Source organism: Mirounga angustirostris, unplaced genomic scaffold (assembly GCF_029215605.1).
Source record: "Mirounga angustirostris isolate CCGP_5_RB_7025 unplaced genomic scaffold, mMirAng1.0.hap1 SCAF_35, whole genome shotgun sequence".
NCBI classification, from domain to species: domain Eukaryota; kingdom Metazoa; phylum Chordata; class Mammalia; order Carnivora; family Phocidae; genus Mirounga; species Mirounga angustirostris.
The window spans coordinates 55,246-75,292 of NW_026991743.1; the positions used below are offsets into that span (position 1 = coordinate 55,246).

Below are 20,047 nucleotides of genomic sequence, written 5' to 3' on the forward strand. Positions count from 1 at the left end.
GGCTCTGACTTGCCTGTGTACTCAACCCAACAAACATGCATTTACCAGGCCCTAAAAGCTTTTCTTTTCTCCTCTTTCCTTCTCCCCAGCTAAGCAGTCCAAAATGTCCAATGGCTGACTAGTAGCCCCTTTGCAGAACCAGGAACCACCAAGATTTAACTGCCTCCCAGCCCTCCAAGGTGACAATGCCAGTGGATTGGTCAGTTAAGAAAGAGAAGTTGTTCTCAACTGGACGCTTAGAGTATTAGCATAACAAAAATAATAATAATAAAATAAGAATACAGACCTCGAATTGCCTCTGGATGTCACAATGGGTGGAATAAACAGGGTGAAGCATTTGGATGAGATTTCTGTAGCTTGAAAGCAGAAAGCTTCAGAAGTTGGTGGGAAACGACAGATAAATAAGTTAGGTATAACGTGAAGTTAACTTAGAGTGCTTCTCCAGATGGGTTTTACTGTTCTTGGCCTGGATTGAACCTGAAACCAGCGTGTATAACCATTCGAAGTGACATAGCGATCTTTATTTTTGCTCTCTCAAGCCCAGAGTGTTTATATTTTTTGTTTTTTTCCAACATGAAAGCGATCGGTGGGAGATGGAGATACCAGTTCACCTGAAAGGCTTTCATTCAAACTATACATCCTTCTATGTTTGTATCTGAGCCCCTCTCAACAAATCTCCCTCTTGGAAAAAATAAGCCCCGTTGTGGAGAGAGAGCCTCTTCTCAGTCGCCTTCCTGACCTCCCTCCATCTGTCGTTTTCTTTCACATACCGGTGCATGAAGGCTCAGGTTGTCTGGATCCTGGCTCATTGGGGTTTTAATTAAATCACTGGTCGAAACCTAAGGAAGAGATGTGAGGTCTTCAGGGTGTTTGGATGTCGACGAGTTCAAAGTGCCTGAATGGGGTCTGGTTATGCTGCACCAAAGCAGCCATACTGTGAAATACTTGAAAGCTCTTCGGTGTTTTAAACTTCGGCCTCATGTAAACCAGGTATCTGGGCGATTGATCAAAATCCATGGACAGGATGTAGCTTTTCGTCTTAGGTGTAGAGAAAACATCAGCCAACTTCCATGCTTTTGTCGAGTGGCTTGTGTTTAATATTTCTTGAAAGAACGTAAATACCTACTTTCAAATTTAACTTTCTAAATTGTCTTTGGATGTATGCTAATTGTGCCCCCTTTAAATAAACTGACCAGATGCAGTTATTCGGATGAGTATTAATGAATAGAGCCTGTTTGTTGTTAGTACCAAATTTATGAGCCAGAAAAAAATGGGGCTTGGGGGAGAGAAACTATTAATATTTTATGATTAGGTACTATAATGGTATTAGGTTACTAAACCATTAATTATACAAAAGATTTTATTACCTCTCAGCAACAAGGATAAAGAAACAGAAAGAGTTGATATTATGGAATATCTGTCTTTATTGAGAGTCTATATTAAATGTTTCAAATTCAGTTTACTTGAAATATTCTTTTAAAAAAACTAAAGTAATACAAACCTGATAAAGTATCCTTAAATTCCTCAGTCTCTATTTTAGTTACTCTTTGACCGTTTTCTCCCCCAAAGTAACCTTTGGCTCCAATTAAGCTTTGAGAGAAAACAAAAGCAAGAACAGAAATCAAACAGCACTTCTCAGATTATAAAAACTGTGTGGTCATCATTGATTTTGCAACAAACTGAGTTGGGAGGCGTAGGTTCAACCAACTTTGTTTTTTTGTTTTTTGTTTTTTTCTTGGTGTTTTATATTTAAGTTTTAGTGTCTATTTGTGTTCTCTCCAGATTCTGAAAATGGTCAGAGGTGCAGTTTAGAGTCCTCTCTTAACATCATTTAAGCTATTAAAAAACACTCTTGTGTTTCTTTTCATTATTGTTCAAACATTACATTCAAAACGTTTCTAGAAATATTAAATTAGAGGAAATCTTGTGCTCACTAGCTTTAAAAGCTCTACAAGATCAGAGGGATTTGAAAGAGTTCTAATGCAACACAATGTATCGCCTTCTATCAGGTTAAATAAGAAATCCATTTTGTAGCACCCATAATTTAATGAAATGCCCCTTTGGAACTATTTTTTTTTTAATTTTTCAAAGATTATATTTAGTTTGTAGAAAATAACATTTTTCTGGAGGAAAAGATGGGAGAAATGAGGATTAATTTTTCTTGCACTATAATCATCTTTCATTAAATTGAAGCTTTTCGTGTCACTAAGGCTACTTTAGCTTTTTTTTGTTAATCTTGATATGGAAGATAGAATGTGATACAGGCAGAAGCCCCTGTATCCCCTTACGTTATATTTGTTTCATCACAACAAGTGCATACCTTGCAGTGACATCATGATCAGTAAGTGACATTTGCTAGCTGTGGCTTCATTTGTCTTTGGAGTTGTAATTATTAGACTTTGGTGCCCTAGTTTTTTGACATCAACAGCTACTTTGAAGAATGAGGTTGCTATGGGTTACCAGTGTGTCCTGTACATTTTCACTAGCACAAGGTTCAGGTTCCAGATCGGTTAAAATATATACCTTCAAGCTTCCCCCCGCCTCTCCGCCCCAGGACTACGTTCTCCTAGGCGGGTGTTTGTGAATGAATGAGTATGTGTGCAAACCATGTTTCAACCCTTAAGAGAAATATCTAAATGCAATACTTTTGCCTATTTTCCACCAACATACTATGAAAGTACTATATGTAATGGATCTTGCTAAAAGAAAGCAAGTAGCCTGGAGGTAAAATGTAATGAACTGCCATCAAAAAGTATGGAAGAAAAGACTTTCCTTTGGCTGCAATGACTGAGTAATTTCCTTGCATGGGCACATTTAGCATTCAAAAAGAGGTCGCTTAGTTTTTCTCTGTTTTGAATATGTAATGTGATTGGATTCATAACATGACCCTTGACTTTTAGAAAGTCAAAATGAACTCCATCTAGTTAAACACATAAGAGAATCACACTGGGAATTAGAGGTCTGAATCCTCAGTTGTGCCTTGAAGCCAACCAGTGACCTTGAGTTTGTCCTTAGATTTCTTACGGACTCAGTTTCTTAAACTGTAGAAAGACTAGATAGATGGCCAATTAGGTATAACCATTAAAGAGTCTTCACAAAACTTAGTATTACATAAAGTCTCTGTTGTGCTTAACTCCTTGCTCCTAAATTCATCTTCTAAGGATGGTTGAATCTGGGCCTTCCATCCCTGGAGTCCTCCTCCTTGTAAACAAGGTCTCAGAGCTTCACTGAAGTTGTTTTTATTTCCATGAAAAGATTCATGAGGATATTAAAATGGTTTGCAATCAATCTCTCATTTTTTTCCCAGGACTGCGTTCCATATTTAGTTTAAGAGTAAAAAGCATTAAGTAAGTTATGGCTAGGCAGACTTAGGTAATTCAGACATTTTTGGAATACCATAATATGCAATTGACTGCTAAGGATTTTTCTTTCCTGTTAATTGGAACTTTTAAAAATTGAATTAAGTAGCTATGTGTTGAATCTGATTATTCCCTACAGGCATGAAAGAGGAGGTTATTTTAAGGGACTATAAGCACATTCTGGCTACACAAATTGAGAACTCAGAGGTTATCTTGGGGGCTCGTTGACAGCAGCTGCTGTGTTGAAAGCATAGCTTCTTAGCAGGGAAGCATCCTCCCCCACAAATAAGTGTTGTACTAAACTCAGATGAAGGGCAGGGGGATGGGAAATATAGGGGGAGTATGGTGGTTAAGAGCTCAGACTCCAGAGTCCACGTACCTGCATGTCATCTCCAGCTCCTATCCCAGCTCTGCCGCTTACTAGCTAGCTGCTTGACCTTGCGCAAGTTATTACCTCTCTGTCCTTGGTTTTGTCATACTGAAAAAGGTGACAATAATAGAATCCACCTCACAGAAGTGTTGGAAGATTAACTGAGTTAATATACATAAAGCCTGGCACATATTGAGTGTTGTGTCTCCTTAAGAGGTTGTGTAGGCTTTGGGCACCTGGGTGGCTCCGTCGGTTAGGCGTCTGACTCTTGATCTCAGCTCAGGTCTTGATCTTAGGGGTTGTGAGTTCAAGCCCCACATTGGGCTCCGTGCTGGGTGTGGAGTCTACTTAAAAAAAAAAAAAAAAGAGGATGTGGGCCAGATGAATTAGACATAAGTGTTACAAAAGACAGTAGCCATTGAGGGTTGGGGGTGTTGGGGAAGATTTGATAAAGGAAGTGAGCTGTTGAGATGCTATGTCTTAGAGAAATGTCATTTATATAGGCAGAAAGGAGGGAAAGAACATTACAAAGCGTGAAGTGGGTTTTTTTTTTTAATCAGACTCCTTTGTTCCTATTAGAATTTGAAAAACTTACATATATTTAAGTTGGCATCTAGTTTTTATACATTTAAAGAATTGCAGATGTTTTTTTCTGGAATATAATAAATATTGACATTTTAAAATAAGCATATCCAGTGAGTAGCAATTTGATTTCCAAATCATGCATTTTTAAAAAGGCCTGAATAAGATCTTTAACAGTCAAATTTCGCATCCTTATTTTCTCCTTGAACTCGTATTTCCATTCTACTTCCACAGAATTTTATCTTAATGTAATATTTTTATGCTTGAGAGTCTTGTTATTCATCAACCTTTCATTACTCTTATGAAATACATATGTATGTGTATATTAAGTTTAAAAATTCTATCATCCTAAAAGTAAGTATTAAATTTTTTCTGGATTGAGTTATAAAGATTATTAGTAGTATACAGTTGATCAAAACAGTCCCTGTATAGGGGCACCTGGGTGGCTCAGTCGTTAAGCGTCTGCCTCCTGTATATTGCCATTTTGGTCATTTATTTCATGAACTTATAGGAAACTTTTTGCTCAGTGGATGAATCGTTTCTACCCTTTGTATCCCCATATGTTCATGTATCCATTGGTGAATGTTACTTATTGCTAGAATGAGATAGGATTCAGCATCGATTTTCTTCTTAATTTTTGTTTTTATAAAGGTAAGGCCAAAAAATGATGTTACCATAAATAGGTGGGAATGGAAGGAGTTCTATTATAAGAATGTCATTCAGTCCCTTGAACTCCTTATGAGTTATGGTCCATAAATCACAGAATTGTCTATTGTCAAACTTGAGTTTCAATCAATTATTTTTAATGATCTACTGCCTGACAAATTGATTAGATACACCTTCAGTTTTGTTGAAGGCAAACAATAGAAAATCACATGTTTTGGAAAATATTTGTTACCCAGCCTTTAAAGTTCAACCAAACACCAGTATTGCAAATTGTCTCTGTTCAGCGTCCACTGGAGTTAGGATGAATGAGTGGTATGCTACTGATTCTTTTTTGTTAATTCAAGAGAAGGAACGGTAAAAGTGTGATTTGAAAAAAACAAGGAAGAACTGCTTGCCTCCATAGCAAGATCAACTTGAGAAGTAAGAGTACACAGAATCCAGGCTTCCTGCATTAAGCTACCTTGGAAAGGAGCATGTTTGGGAGAGCGGGAAGTAGGCAAGTTCAGAGTGACTGTCAGTGTGGAGAGTATGCGAACAGACCATTATGAGTATTCTAGCATTCTTCCCTCGCTTGTCCTGGACCAGCCCCAGCTTGGATCCTTGGGAAGGGAACAGGAAAGCTCTACAGTGTTGTGAGCTGTTTTATTCACTCCCCATGGAAGTGCTTTCGTTAGATCTTGTCTGTTTTGGATTTAAAAAAATGTTACTGATGTAGATGTTGTATTCCCTCCAAGAGAGAGCTTCCAAAAAACCTATTGTTTCTTTTTTTTTTTTAAAGATTCTATTCATTTATTCATGAGAGATAGAGAGAGAGAGGCAGAGGCAGAGGGAGAAGCAGGCTCCCAAGGAGCAGGGAGCCTGATGCGGGACTCGATCCCAGGACCCTGGGATCATGACCTGAGCCGAAGGCAGACGCTTAACGACTGAGCCACCCAGGCGTCCCAAACCTATTGTTTCTTAAAATCAATGCTTAATAGGACAAAAAAAAAAAAAAGACAGCTTTCAGTGTTATTGTGTGTTTTTTTTCTATTACTAGGTCTTCAAGTATATTGTAGTTAATTGGTGTCATCTTTAACCAAAAATTGCAATCCATAGAATCAAAATGCTCTACTTTTCCTATTATGCATTTACTTTTGTGTCATTTTAAGAATTACTGAAATGAAAAGCCTAAAATATGTAGACTAGTGCCTTGCTCATGATAAGTTGATCAATAAGTCGTAGTAGTTATTTATCAAGTGCTTTAGAAATGAAACGAAGTGGTGCATCATCATTTTCTTAAATTCAAGACTTGGAATGAAATTTACTCAAATTTATATTCATGAAAGCAGATGTTAAAATTTTCACTTGTGGAGAAATAGTCAATATGAACATTTACAGACCTGGAAATCAGCAAGTACCTCAGAGGATAAATTAGATCTTACAATGGATAGGCAAGTTGAATAAGTCAACATGGACAAAAAGGTCATCTAGTTATGGGAGTTATTACCATTTTTATTCTTGGTACTTTCAGATATGAGTACAGTTTTTAAAAATGATAATATTTGCTTTTTTAGAAACATCATCTCCATATTGTCCTACTAAATTTATCATTGTTGCGAGAATTGTCGTTTATGTGTTGAGTGAAGCAGTGTGTATTAGTTAATAACCCTAAGCGTCAACTCCTGGTTAAGTTGGGTAAGTTCGGGGGCACCTGGGTGGCTCAGTTGTTAAGCGTCTGCCTTCGGCTCAGGTCATGGTCCCGGGGTCCTGGGATCGAGCCCCGTATCGTGCTCCCTGCTCAGCGGGAAGCCTGCTTCTCCCTCTCCCACTCTGCCTGCTTGTGTTCCTTCTCTTGCTGTGTCTTTCTCTGTCAAATAAATAAAATCTAAAAAAAAATAGAATAAAAAAGATAATAATTTTTATGTATACAAATAATATATATGTATACTCTTTTGACAAAAGTGTCACACATTATAGTATATGTATATAATGTAAAATCCCTCTAGAATCTGTGCGTGGTCCCTATCCACTACTCAAGAGAGGTAATCAGATACCTGTGTGCACCCTCGGATCACTTGCATTCTCTCTCTCTATCTCCTCTCTCTCTCTCACACACACCTCTCTTGCATGCATATCTGCAGAAAGGTATAGTATTGTGTTTGGTTTTAGCAAAAAGTTCATCACACTGTGCAAATGCTCCATTCACCTCTTGCATCAGATATCTTTCTTTGCCGGGGCAGAGAGCTACCTCATTCATTTGCTACAGAGCAGTCCAAAACGTGGATGTACTGGTTTTATTATTCATTTGTCTGTTGGTGGGCATCTAGCCTGTTTCCCCATGTTTCTACCCTTGGCACCAGTGCACAGTGAACATGCTTGTGCTTGTGATTAGTGTTCATCTTAGGTAAATACGTGAGATCACAGTGTCTTTAATTAGTATATATTACTTTATTGGCTTCTAAAGTGACCGTGACATTTTTAAAGAAAAGATTTCGGATTGTTTTGAAGAAGTTTTGTATTCTGGCAAGCCTGTCCCATAATTATTTTTTATTATTTTTATTTTATTTTACTGATAATGTATTTGTCTCCTTTAGGTAGCACTTGCAGCATATCATCCCAGATCAGTACCCTCTCCCTTTCTTAAAAAATAACCTGGAGGTCTCCTTTCTACTTAGAGTCACTGCAAAGCTTCTCTAATCCATGGTCCCAAAGTAACTTTAACATTCTCTAGTGGTCAATTTGCCAGTGAGAAATGATGGCCGAGAGGCTTAGTGCTGGTTCTGTCAGCCTTGTGATCTGGGGCAAGGTATGTTCTCCTAGGCTTAGGGTCAGGATTGAATGAGTTACTGTATGTAAAGCATATGGCGGGGCATATGGTACATAGCGGGGACTCAGTAATTGTTGGCTGATTCTTCCATGTAGCTGCTGCCCGTTACTCAGCAAACACTATCTGCCTATTATGTGCTGGGAGCATAAAGATAAATAAGACATGGTCCCAGTGCTTGAGGAGCTTACATTCTAACATGCATGTGTTTGCTCAAAATCTAAGTACTTATTCCCTTCTTTCTATTTAAACTCTGTCCATGGCCTAGTTTGCTTTCCTCCCATGTCAGCTGACTTCTGCATCATGAAGGACAGCCTCTCACATCTTAACTCATTCTCTTTAATGGTGATTCAGCACGTACTACATCCCCAAATTATTGTTAAAAACTGGAATGCAGAGATGGTGTGTAAGACAATCTGTAAGGAGCTAACAGGCTCCAGGGAGGAGAAAAAAAAAAAAACAAAACTTCAGAGTTCTGCAAGACTCTTTCCGCTTCTCTATGATGGCTTTCCACCTGTGGACTTGCTCTGTTTTTACCTTGCATTGCCTCTGTTAATAAAGATAAATAATCTCCATTCTCTCTTTCTGGGGACAGAGGGTGAGGTGTTAGCAGCAAGGGAGTTCTTAATTCTCTGTCTTTATCAATGACATAACTCTTTGGACTACGCTTGTTAGGTAGGAGCTGTTTTCTTTCCCAGGACTGAAGAAAAACCAGAGGGGCTTAGAAATTCCTGGCCATCCATGCCCAGGTGGAACCAATTTGGTAAAAGAACCTTTTGCTGCAAAGATTCTGCAGGTCACTGAGACTGATCGGTTCATACCCATGCTTCCCAGGGAGTTCTCCCCTCAATCCCATGAGCTTCTTTGGGAATGGCGCACTTTAGGGAATTCTTGACCTAGAGTAGGAAAAGGTAGCAGTCCTTTATCCCCCTCACATAGATTCTTCTTTAAAAAGTAATAAATTACCGTTGATGACTCAGGGATACCTCCTTGCTTTGATTACCATTACAAGATTTATTTGGTTTGTTCGTAATAAGAGTATTAGGTTTGATCTTACTTTAAAAGCCTGTCCTGGCACAGATGTCTTGCTGAACTGTGAATGGACATCGAGGCTCCTTTTAAAGGAGACTTAAGCATTTGTTGCCACAACCGGATCTGAGCATAATACTGAGCTCAAGAAAGATCATTTTCTCAACAGAAATAATTTATTATTGCCGGAGGTAATGTGAAATTATTTATTTTTTCTTGAAGCATGTTTTTTGTAAATGTTTTCCAGAGATACGTGACTTGAAATTAATGACACTCTCCTTTGTAAAGACTTTATTTCATTTCATGTACTCTATTGACCCCCTGGGAGAATATCCAGTCTAGAGAGGAGAAAACGGACGTGGTGCCAAACAGCCACGAATGCCTCCAGTAGATGAGGTGTTCGCCTGAATGCTTCATGGGGGACTTCATCCCTATGCTGTATTTTGTGTTTTTTGGCATCTTTGGTTCATTTGTGGAAGCTTGTCTGTTAGAATTCCATATACATTTCATTGGCTTTGAAAGATATTGGGGTTGACATAAACCTACTGAAAGGAAAGTTTGCATCGAAAGTAATACATTTCCTAGTCAAAGAAAACACCGTTGTTCTGGCATCAGTGGATGTGATTTTTGTTTTCTTTTAACTTCCCAGTAGTAGTGAAGCTATTTGGGTCAGTTATCTGGTAATTGTCAGAAGGAAAGTTATATGTATATTTTACTGGTTAGTGGTTCAGACTGGCCATAAAGTGGGAGGGAAAAGAAAAGGACCTTCTTCCCCCACACATGAGGTCATACTGCTCATCACAGCTTTATGAACATAGTAAGAAACTGAAGTCATCTCTGACTGAGGTTGTCGAGTTGGAGGCGTAACATCTCCCAGAAAAGAACTTCTGTGAGAATTCTGAAAAATCTGTTGATGGAGGCTTCTGCCCATTTAGTATTGTCAGCATATTACTATTGATGTCTTACAATTTCCGGTGTACTTCTCACATAAACCTATAGTGCCTCAGCTAGCTGCATTTTCATTATTTTCCACCAGTCCCACCGATTCAAACTTCCTTCCTTTAACTGTTTGCTTTCATCTTCTCTAAGCCCTGGGGATTCTTCTTGGCTTCCAGAAAAAGTCCTCCTTACTCCCTTCTCCCACTCCCCATTTCTCTTTACATAGCCTTCTTTGTCTAAAGAGTGTCCTGGTGATCAGCACGCTGTGACAGAGTGTGTGTGAGGCCTGGTGGGTAACGACTGAAAACTGCAGGTACGTGTCCAGGGCTCTTAGAACCTTAAAAACCTTCTGCCGTATGAAATAGGATAGGGCCGGTCTTTCTTCTTTTGATTGCTTGCTTTCCTGATTGCTCTTTTGTAGAAGATCCAGTATCTCTTCTACATACTCAGTCTGTATTAGGAGTGTTGGATTTCTCCATAACTCCCCTCTCCGTCTCGGAAATAGACCCAAGGCTTCACTCAGGACCAGAAGATATAGTTAGGGTGGCATGACAGATAGAAATTAGTGAAAAGTTTAGGCTTATCCAAAAAAATAAATGTTTGATACATCTGGGACTTCTTCAAGCTGTCCTCTGCTGCATATAGCAAAGGGCAAAATGAATCACTCCATAACAAGGGGTCCTAAGAGATACCAAACTCAATTAAAATTGATTTAACTTGGGGCACCTGGGTGGCTCAGTCGGTTAAGCGGCTGCCTTCCGCTCAGGTCATGATCCCAGGGTCCTGCGATCGAGCCCCGCATCGGACTCCCTGCTCGGCGGGAAGCCTGCTTCTCCCTCTCCCACTCCCCCTGCTTGTGTTCCCTCTCTCGCTGTCTCTCTCTGTCAAATAAATAAATAAAATCTTAAAAAAAAATTGATTTAACTTCTGGGGAGCTGTCCAGATTATACTCCACAAATACTAATATGATAATATCCATTTTAGCCATAAAGCATCTCATTGGATCTCGTGTCTCTTTTCCTAGATTATAGATCATGGGCAGTAATAGACTGTCTCTTGAACCAACAGAGTGTAGATCTCACTGCTTCAGATTTCCAGCACGGAAGGCGAGCCGTGAAGAAATAGGCTCACATGGCTCTGTTGGAGAATGGCCGTACACGTGACAGGCGGCCTGGCCTGGAGTGGGGCTAACCTTTTCTCATTTAAAGTTCTCTTTTCCCTCCAGAACTCATTGGAGAATCATTTGCATGTTATATTTCATCTGCGTTTATCTCATCCCAAGCTCTTCATCCTTCTGTTGAGTTACATGTTCTCCGGAGTAAATGTTTTCTACTGTCTGACAGTGTAAAAAAAAAAAAAAGAAAGAAAGAAAAGAAAGAAAAAGGTGAACGGTGGCACAGTTAGCATGAAAAATGGTGAAGATAGGAATAGAAAACGGGAAAATGTATGTCACTCTGGAAGTTCTGTACAGTATAAGAAAAGTGGAGCAATCAATTTCTATTAACATATATATTCTTTTAAATTTAGGAATAGACGGACAGTCTGTGGAAGTGTCCAATATCGTGGACATCTGAAAAGAACATAACCGTGAGATTGCAATGAGAATTTCTTCTAGCATAAACAGTCAAAACAAATTCTATACTGACCTGAATGGATATCAGGTAATTTTCCCTTAAAATGTCTAAGTAATAGCTGTGTTAGTGTGTAACTTTTATATATGGTAGTGGGCCAGTTAATTTTGGATCCTTTGAAAAATATGCTTAAGTTTACAAATTATTTCTAAAGGAAAACTGAATTTTAACAGGTACTTATAGGTTCTATATTCAACCAGATGTCCAAAGTTAGAACAGATATTTGAGAGATTGGTTTGTAGAGCATCTGATTTACGGAGGTAGTTTTTTCAAAGGCAGATTTGGTGACCATTTGCATGTTAAATGCCTTGACACCAAAATATATCTGAATTTGTTTAATAGAAAGGAAACATAATTAGGGATTGGTGGAGTATGTATTTTTCCCCTCATAAAGAAATGGTATGTGTGTATTTAATCTATTACATATATACTTTTAAATGTATAATGTAATAATGGGCTCTTTTAAATTTCAGGAAAGCTCTTTCCCTCTTTTTATCAATAATGTATGTGTATTTACCTTTATGCACACACTTGTGTACATATACATAGACAAAGAAATACAAGCACATATATAGAAATGTGGGCAGGTATGTATTTAATCAAAATGTTCACAAAATAGTTTGAAATAGTAATGAGAAAATTGACTCAATTTTTTTCAGATTGTTAGCTCTTTAATTTAATAGGGCTCTTTTGATTGTTACATAAATTTCTATATTCAGAGTATATGTGTGTGACAACATAGCTTTGAAATACTACCACTAAAAACATTAGCATGTTTTTGAGACATTAGCATTTTAGAAATTTCTGGCTATGAATAGAAATAATTTCACAACAAATGATTTTACTTTGTCTGATTTTCAACTGGGATGAGTGGAAGGGGTTGTGATAATTTTCTCTTCTACAATTTCCTGCAAAGGTTAAATTTAAACCTTTTCCAAAGCATAAAAATTGCATTATACACTTTGAATTTACATGTTAATTCTACCACAGCTGTTTGGTTTTCAAATGAAGCCCTGACTTTATGGTGATTCATTTTCCTTGTGTACAAAAGAAACTCTTTTCTTAAAATCTTACAAAAGCAATTATTTGTATGTGTGGGTGTATACATGAATGAAAAAAACTTAGTAAAAGTGAATAAACATGTGAATTTTCTTTTCAAGGATCAAGCATTTGAATAAATGGGAAAATATTATTTCTAAACTTCTAAATTTCTAAATTTATGACCTAAATATTTCTGCTTCTAAAATAGGCCATTTTTTAAGCCTTGGAAAGAGTAGTCCTTGAGCAAAACTAGAAATCTAGACTAACAGGTAGGGAGTGAGGGTGGCAGCCCTATAGTCATGACAGTGTGAATGTCCTTTTCAGTGAGTATACAAGTTAATTTGATTGGGAAGATCCAGATTGGAAAGGAGAAATGGAAAATTCTTTGAAACTCTCTCTTCTTTTTTCTTTCTTTCTTTCTTTCTTTTTCTTTTTTTTTAACATTTTGCAGTTGTTTCTTCAGGTTCATAATTTCCTGGGCCTGTGATACAAATTACCACAAAATGGGTGGCTTAGAACAACAAGAATTTATTCTGTCATAGTTCTGGACACCAGAAGTCCCAAATCAAGATGTCTTCAGGGCCACACTCCCTCCAGAGGTTCTAGGGAAATACTCTTCCTTGCCTGTTGGGGCTTCTGATGGGCTTGTAGACCCATCACTCCACTGTCTGCCTCTGCTGTCCCAGAGTCCCTGTCGCATTCTCCTTGTGTTGCCGTGTGTGTCCTTTCGTGTCCAGGTTTCCCGCTTAGAAGGACACCAGCCCTTGGATTAGAGCCCACCCTAATCCACTATACCTTATGTCTGTAGAGATCCTATTTCAGAACAAAATCACATTCACAGGTTATGGATGACCATGAATTTGGGGGACACTATTCAGTACAACCAGTAAGTTAAAGGATGCACTACAGGGTTGTTGTAAAGATTAAAGATCATATTTGTGAATGCCCGTACTTTGTCTCGTTATAATGGGCACTCAATACTATTACATTAACTTTGTACTCCTTTTCTTCTTGAGTGTCATGTCAGACTTGCATGAGCTGAACAGGAGAGATGTCATTTTTATGTGGTGTGAATAAGATACCTCATAACAAAGTCTCTGTTTGATGTTTCCTCCTGAGGTTTGAGGGACTCTCCTCAGCCCCAACCAGCTTAGTGAATTTTCGGTCAAAAAATAAAATAATGTATTTCATGCATTCACATACCAGACCAAGAGAAGTTAAAATATGGAACTACCTACATTGACACTAAACAGGAAGAATAAGCAGTGAAGAGTTTTTAAATATAAATATTAATTTGATTATTTTAATGTAATATGTTAGAGGATTTGATAAGGGGATCTGTGGTATTTATTAAAACTGATTCAAGAATTATAAGAGAGATTTTTTGAAAGGGGATAGAGAGCTATTATGCTTAGCATTCATTACAAAAGCAGTATGTTAGATTTAGATGAGAAATGAATACTTGCTACCTTTATAATTTGTTTTATGCAAATATTGGAAAGCTAGAAGACTTTTGTTAAGGATTTTTATTCTGAATTTAAATAGGAATGCCTATTTTAAGAACCTGGATAAGTTCTACCTTTCTCACCTAAAAGTTTTCTAAGATCCTCATTTTTTTTTTTCATATTGTTTGAAAGAATGTTTTAATTCCTAAATTAGCTCTTCCTTTGAACAAGAAAGGAAGCTATACCTTTTTCTTTTTGGAAGAAACGTCATCTGTAGTCAGTACTAATTTTTTAAAGTACATCTGTAAATATCCCTTGATTTCTTTTTTTTAAAGTGAACTGTTTGGTCTTATAGATTCAGCCCAGAATGACGATGAGCAAATTGCCTCTTCAAGCAAATGTCTATCCGATGACCACAATGGCCTATATACAGGACACCAAGCATCGCTTGACATTACTCTCAGCTCAGTCTTTAGGGGTTTCAAGTTTGAAAAGTGGTGCGTGTTGTTTGGATTCTTTTTTGCTCTTACAAGTTTCAGTTCCAAATGTATAATTTTTCTGTTGGTCATATTATTAATTATCATCTTCAGACACCAGCTATTAGTTAATTTTGGTTTTGTGAGAATAACATAAAATAATGTATTTCTTCAATCTTCTGATGAAGAATGAGGGACCTAAAGCTCCATGAAACCATGGCTTCTTAAAGATAATTTTTCTCTCCTGATAGCTCATTGTTTGCACAAGCCTCTGTCGTTGTCATAATGGAATGGCTGTGGAAACTCTCCCAGAAGCCAAAGAGGAGAGGGAGCTGGGGTAAAAGTTAGAAATTCCCAGAGTTGCCTAAGTTCGCAAAGGCGGGACGTAACAGTTCAAACCTAGGTCCTTCTCTGAATCGTATCGTTCTAGGGCACTTCTACCCGAAAGAAGAAAGGGAGTTGCAATGATACAGCTAGGCAGATAAAGAGGTGACAGACACAACTTTAAGGATTCCAAAAGATAGAACAAGATGGACAGAGAAAATAAATCGTAAACACAGATTAATTTTTATAAAACCTTCTATGGAGAGGCGTATGTCCTTTATAATACATATTTTTTCATTATCATTTATATGTAGTCAAATTGCTCTTCTTTCTTACATATTAAGAGTTGCTAAGACAAATGTCTTAAGGAGCCAGGCAGATAATAAAGGTGTGCAGGTACCTGACGTACCCTTTGCCCCAAACCCACTTTTTTAATTGGGCATATACATACATTCCATATGTCCACCCCCACAAAAAAGCATACTACTCATCTTCTTTTGTGGCTTTCATTACACAGACTCATGAGATGATGCCGTAAAGACATTAACGCTGTTAGAAAAATAATAATGGCCTCACATCAGGGATGCAGCGGGGAGTGGTGGGGCTTCGGCAAACTGGGGCACACCATTCCCAGTGAACGGTGGGGCAGCCGCTGCTCAGCGCCAGGTTGTTGTCACCATGGGGAAAGGGGCCCAGGGTTGCCAAATTTTTCTGCTTCTGAAGAGCCCAGGAGTCTGGAATTTTTTATGTTTTTATTTTTATTTTTTTTTTGGAGATTTTATTCATTTAGTTGACAGAGAAAGAGAGAGACAGCGAGAGAGGGAACATAAGCAGGGGGAGTGGGAGAGGGAGAAGCAGGCTTCCCAGGGAGCAGGGAGCACAATATGGGGCTCGATCCCGGGACCATGACCTGAGCTGAAGGCAGCCGCTTAATGACTGAGCCACCCAGGCACTCCATATGTTTTGATTTTTAAAAAATTAAGTCAACTATTTATAGATTGGACAACTTCACATAAAATTCCTAAATGTGGTTTAGGGACAGAGGAGCTTTATTTCTCAGCTTGCCTTTGTCAAGGGAAGTGACATAACTGTCTACTCCATGATTGCTCCAGTCCTAATGTCTAGTTCCCTATTTAAGGACCCAGCTTTGAGAATTTAAGGCAACGTTTAAAAATGGGGGGCTCAAGAGTCACACCTGGCCCAGGTGCCCCTGCTACAGACAGCCAAGCACCCTAGCATTTCAGTACCTACAAACAGAAGAACAATTTGAGTACAGCCCAGGAGATTTACTGAGTGTCACATATTATGAGGGCTAACATTTGGAGGCAGGGAGAAGAGAGAAACTGCCAAGAGATTGATGTACTCATTTGGGTGTGACATGATCAAGCTCTAGATGGCCAATTCGTCCCAGTGCCTGAGGAGCACATTCTAGACAGTTGTGTTCTAAAATAAATATGGAGGTAGTAACAACGAAAATTCTGACCATCAATGGCAGTTTTATGTACTGGGTACCTAAATTGAGAAGAAAGAACTAAACAGAGTTGGATTGACTGTGTAAAAATAATAGTTATTAAAATATTTTATGTATTGCTCTTTTATGCCAAAAGATCATTTAGTACTGTAACAAATGTGAATGAGTGGATGGATGAATATGCATATATTTTTTTATGTATGACTAGGTTTTTTTTTAGTGTAAATATATGACTGTGGCTCTGGGTGGTTTTTTGCTTTGTTTTGGATAGGGTTTTTTGGTTTGTAGTCTCATAGCCTAATTCTTAGCTTACAACTTAACCTAGAGGAGGTGTGGAATTACTGCACAGCCAATGAAGGAACCAAATATGACCTCTTCTTGAACTAGAGGAGAGAGGATAGTTGATGCCACTAACTTAATACCAGGGAGGGAAGGGGGTACGTGCTGGGTGTCTCCAAATCCTGGGGTTTCTTCAGAGAATCAGCAGATACCAAGTAACCAAAACGCTTAGTCTTTCAAATCCTTTTTAGATTCTACACATCTGTATTTGCCTTGTTACTCCAGGTGTGATGTATGTTTCCTAATGAACCTCGTAAATGTTTTTAAATTCCAGGTGCTACCACTAAAAATTTTAGAGGACATAATTTACTCTTCAGATTAATTCTTTTTAAATTTCACTTAAGTTTTGATCTGTCTCATTTTCAAATTTCTTACCAAATTTTACCAGACATTTATGAAGAAGAATGGAAATAAAGTCCTGTTTTTTGCATTTATCCTAGCTGTTTTGAGAAAGCCCTTGGTACTTTGGGCTATATGGATCTGTCTCCTTGGCTTAAATCAGGACCGTGCCTAAACTTATGTGATTGTCACTGGATGTTTGTATTAAATAACTCTGGCCAGTTTGTTTGTTTGTTTGTTTGTTAGGTCAGATTGAAGTTATCATGGATCGAAGACTCATGCAAGATGATAATCGCGGCCTTGAGCAAGGTGTCCATGATAACAAGGTTACAGCTAATTTATTTCGACTACTACTGGAAAAAAGAAGTGTGAATACGGTAGGAAAAAATAATAACTCATACGTTCTGATGTTGTTTGTTCTTTGCCACCCAAAATTTGAAATTATGACTGTCCACTTTTTTTATGATTTTCAGTTCCCAGGATTGAGATATCTTTATAATAGGTGTAGCCTATATTGACAAAAAAGAGAACTTCAGTTACACATATGTCAGATTTGCATTTAGGTCATCTTATTTTTTATTTTTCCTTATTATGTAGATGTAAAATGTTAAAGAATCAGTTTGGGTGAGATTTTCTGAGATTATTTTGAAAGAAAATAAGAGTTGAATTTAAGAATAGAACTTAATCACATACTTAGATTAAGTTTGATTAGTAAAATTTATGGGAAACCTTAGTGTGCTTATTCTAGTCTTAGACTCCTCAATTGAAAATGGATTTACTTGTCTATCTTCTTGCTCAGTTTTCATTTCTCAAGACAAAACCTCAGCATTCCATTAAAAAAATCTGGCTAAAGCTCAGTTGGATGTAAACCAACATGACAATACGCCTCTTCAAGGCTACACAAAAGTCATCATCACAGTCCTCCGTGCTTTACTGATTTCCCACCTAAGATGATCTGTACACAGCCCTTTTTTTCTCACTCTGCTCTCCTTCTTTCTTCACTGATCCATTTCAGATCTTTTCTACTCTTTTTAGCTGGTGGCCTCACCATCGACTTCACATCTGACAGGGCTCTCTGTTCTAGGTATCAACCATCTCCTCCCACCCTTTCCTTCTTCCCTCATGTTGCAATAGAGACATTTTTACCTTCCTTTCCTCCCAGGCCAGTACCTCCACTTGTCCTTGCAACGTACCCCAGCGCCCTCCTCAGCATCATCATCCTCCTTCCCTCTCTCTGCCCTTCATAGCTGACATTTCCCTAGGAAAGAAACCCTTTCTGCAGGCTTTTAGACACACTTCATTTTCTCCTATTAAAAATAAAAACCAAGGGCGCCTGGGTGGCTCAGATGGTTAAGCGTCTGCCTTCGGCTCGAGTCATGATCCCAGGGTCCTGGGATCGAGTCCCACATCAGGCTCCTGGCTCAGCGGGGAGCCTACTTCTCCCTCTGACCCTCTCCCCTCTCATGCTGTTTCTCGCTCGCTCGCTCTCTAAAAAATAAATAAAATCTTTAATAAATACATACATACATACATACATACATACATACCAAAAACAACCTCCACACAGACTCGTGTCCATTTGCCCTGCTCTCCCGTCCTGTCTTCCACACCCAGTTGAGCCACTTTGGAAGATGGGTTTATTTCATTGCTTCCGTGTCACACTCGACTCATTTCAGATTTGCTTTAGCTTCCCCCACCACACACACACCCTTGCCAGTGTCACGAGATCCACCATCTTACTTCACCTTGCAGCAGCATTCGACACTGACCATGTCACTTCTTAGAAGACAGTCTAGCCAGGGCTTCCGTGGTGCCATGCTCATCTGGTTTTCCTCCTAGCTCTCAAGTGGTTCTTTATCTCTCTGATGGTTATTAAGCCATTAAATGTCAGAGTCCTCAAGGGTTGGCCCCACGCCTTCTCCTTTTCTCGTTTTATATGTTCTCCCTCTGCAATCTCTCCTACTCCTGTGGCTTTGGTGACCACCTCTACGCAGATGAAACCCACACATATATTTCACCTCTTAACTGCAGACCCATCTACCTAGCTGCATCCTGCTATTCAGACCCGACATATCCATGATCACTCTCATGATCTCTCTTCCCTTCCCCCCAGACCTGCTCTTTTCTAGTGTTTGCTCTCTCGGGGACTAGTACCACCTTCCATCCAGTGCCACATACATAGCAGTCATCTCTCATTGATACTTCTCCTTTGCCTGCCCCTTTCTTAAAACAATGATCACCAGTGTTGACTATCTTATTGCCTAAATATTTCAAATCTATAAACTCGCTTATTTTGACCACCATTATCTAAACAAACATCATGTGTTTCCTGAATCATTCTGCTCTTCTTTTCCTGCCATATTTGTTCTCAAATCAAGTAAGCAAAGTGATTCATCTTTTCAAAATTCAATCTGACCTCACTGCTCCCTTCTTAACCCTCAGGTGTCTTCTCATTGCTCTCCTAATAAAAGCCAAAATCCTTCCCATGGCCTGAAGAGCCCCTCATGATCTGGGCCCTGCCTGTCCCCCAGCTTCATCCAGCATGACTCGTGTTATTTCTGCTCTAGGCCCACTAGTTTTCTTTCAGTCCCAAGTGCTCCCTACGCACCTGGGGCCCACAGCACCTTTGCATTTGTGGTTTCATTCTGTGCCCAGGGAACTCTTCATAATAGTTCAGGCCAAAGCTGCCTTGGTCAACTGCTTTTTCTTGACCAGGCCAGATCACCATCCTCAGTGCCTCCTCAGAATTGCGCATCTGTTCTCCGTGCATAGATGTGATTATATTTGATCATTGTCTCTCTCCTCTTTTGGACCATAACTTCATGAGAGTGGGGGCCATGTTCCTCTGCTTCTAGAATTGTTCCTGGTAGAGGAAGCACCCGATATGTGTTGCATGAATGAATGCACAAATGCATAAATGAGTGAGCTGTAATAGCGCATGGTGCCACCGCATTTATCCCAGCCCCTGCTTACTGCCTTGTCATACTCGGCATGTTCTCTTCCCCTGCTCCATTCCAGGGACTTGTCTGCTTCATTTTTATGTACCCCACAGGGCTCCTTGCCTATGGTAGCTATTCTATAAATAAAACACTGGTTGATTGAATGAAATGGCAACAGCTCATTAAAGCCAAGAATTCTTTCAGTATCTAGAATCTTTTAGGAAAAAAGATTTTAATATCCATTTTTAGATGTCAAGATTTAAACCAGTTCTTGGGACTCATGGTTTAAATCAA

At 38.8% G+C, this 20,047-nt stretch overlaps 1 pseudogene; it reads left to right on the top strand.

Annotated features, from left to right (window-relative positions):
- The window catches only part of LOC135363154 (alpha-mannosidase 2-like), a 67,270-nt pseudogene that overhangs the window by 42,584 nt on the left and 4,639 nt on the right, over positions 1-20,047 (top strand).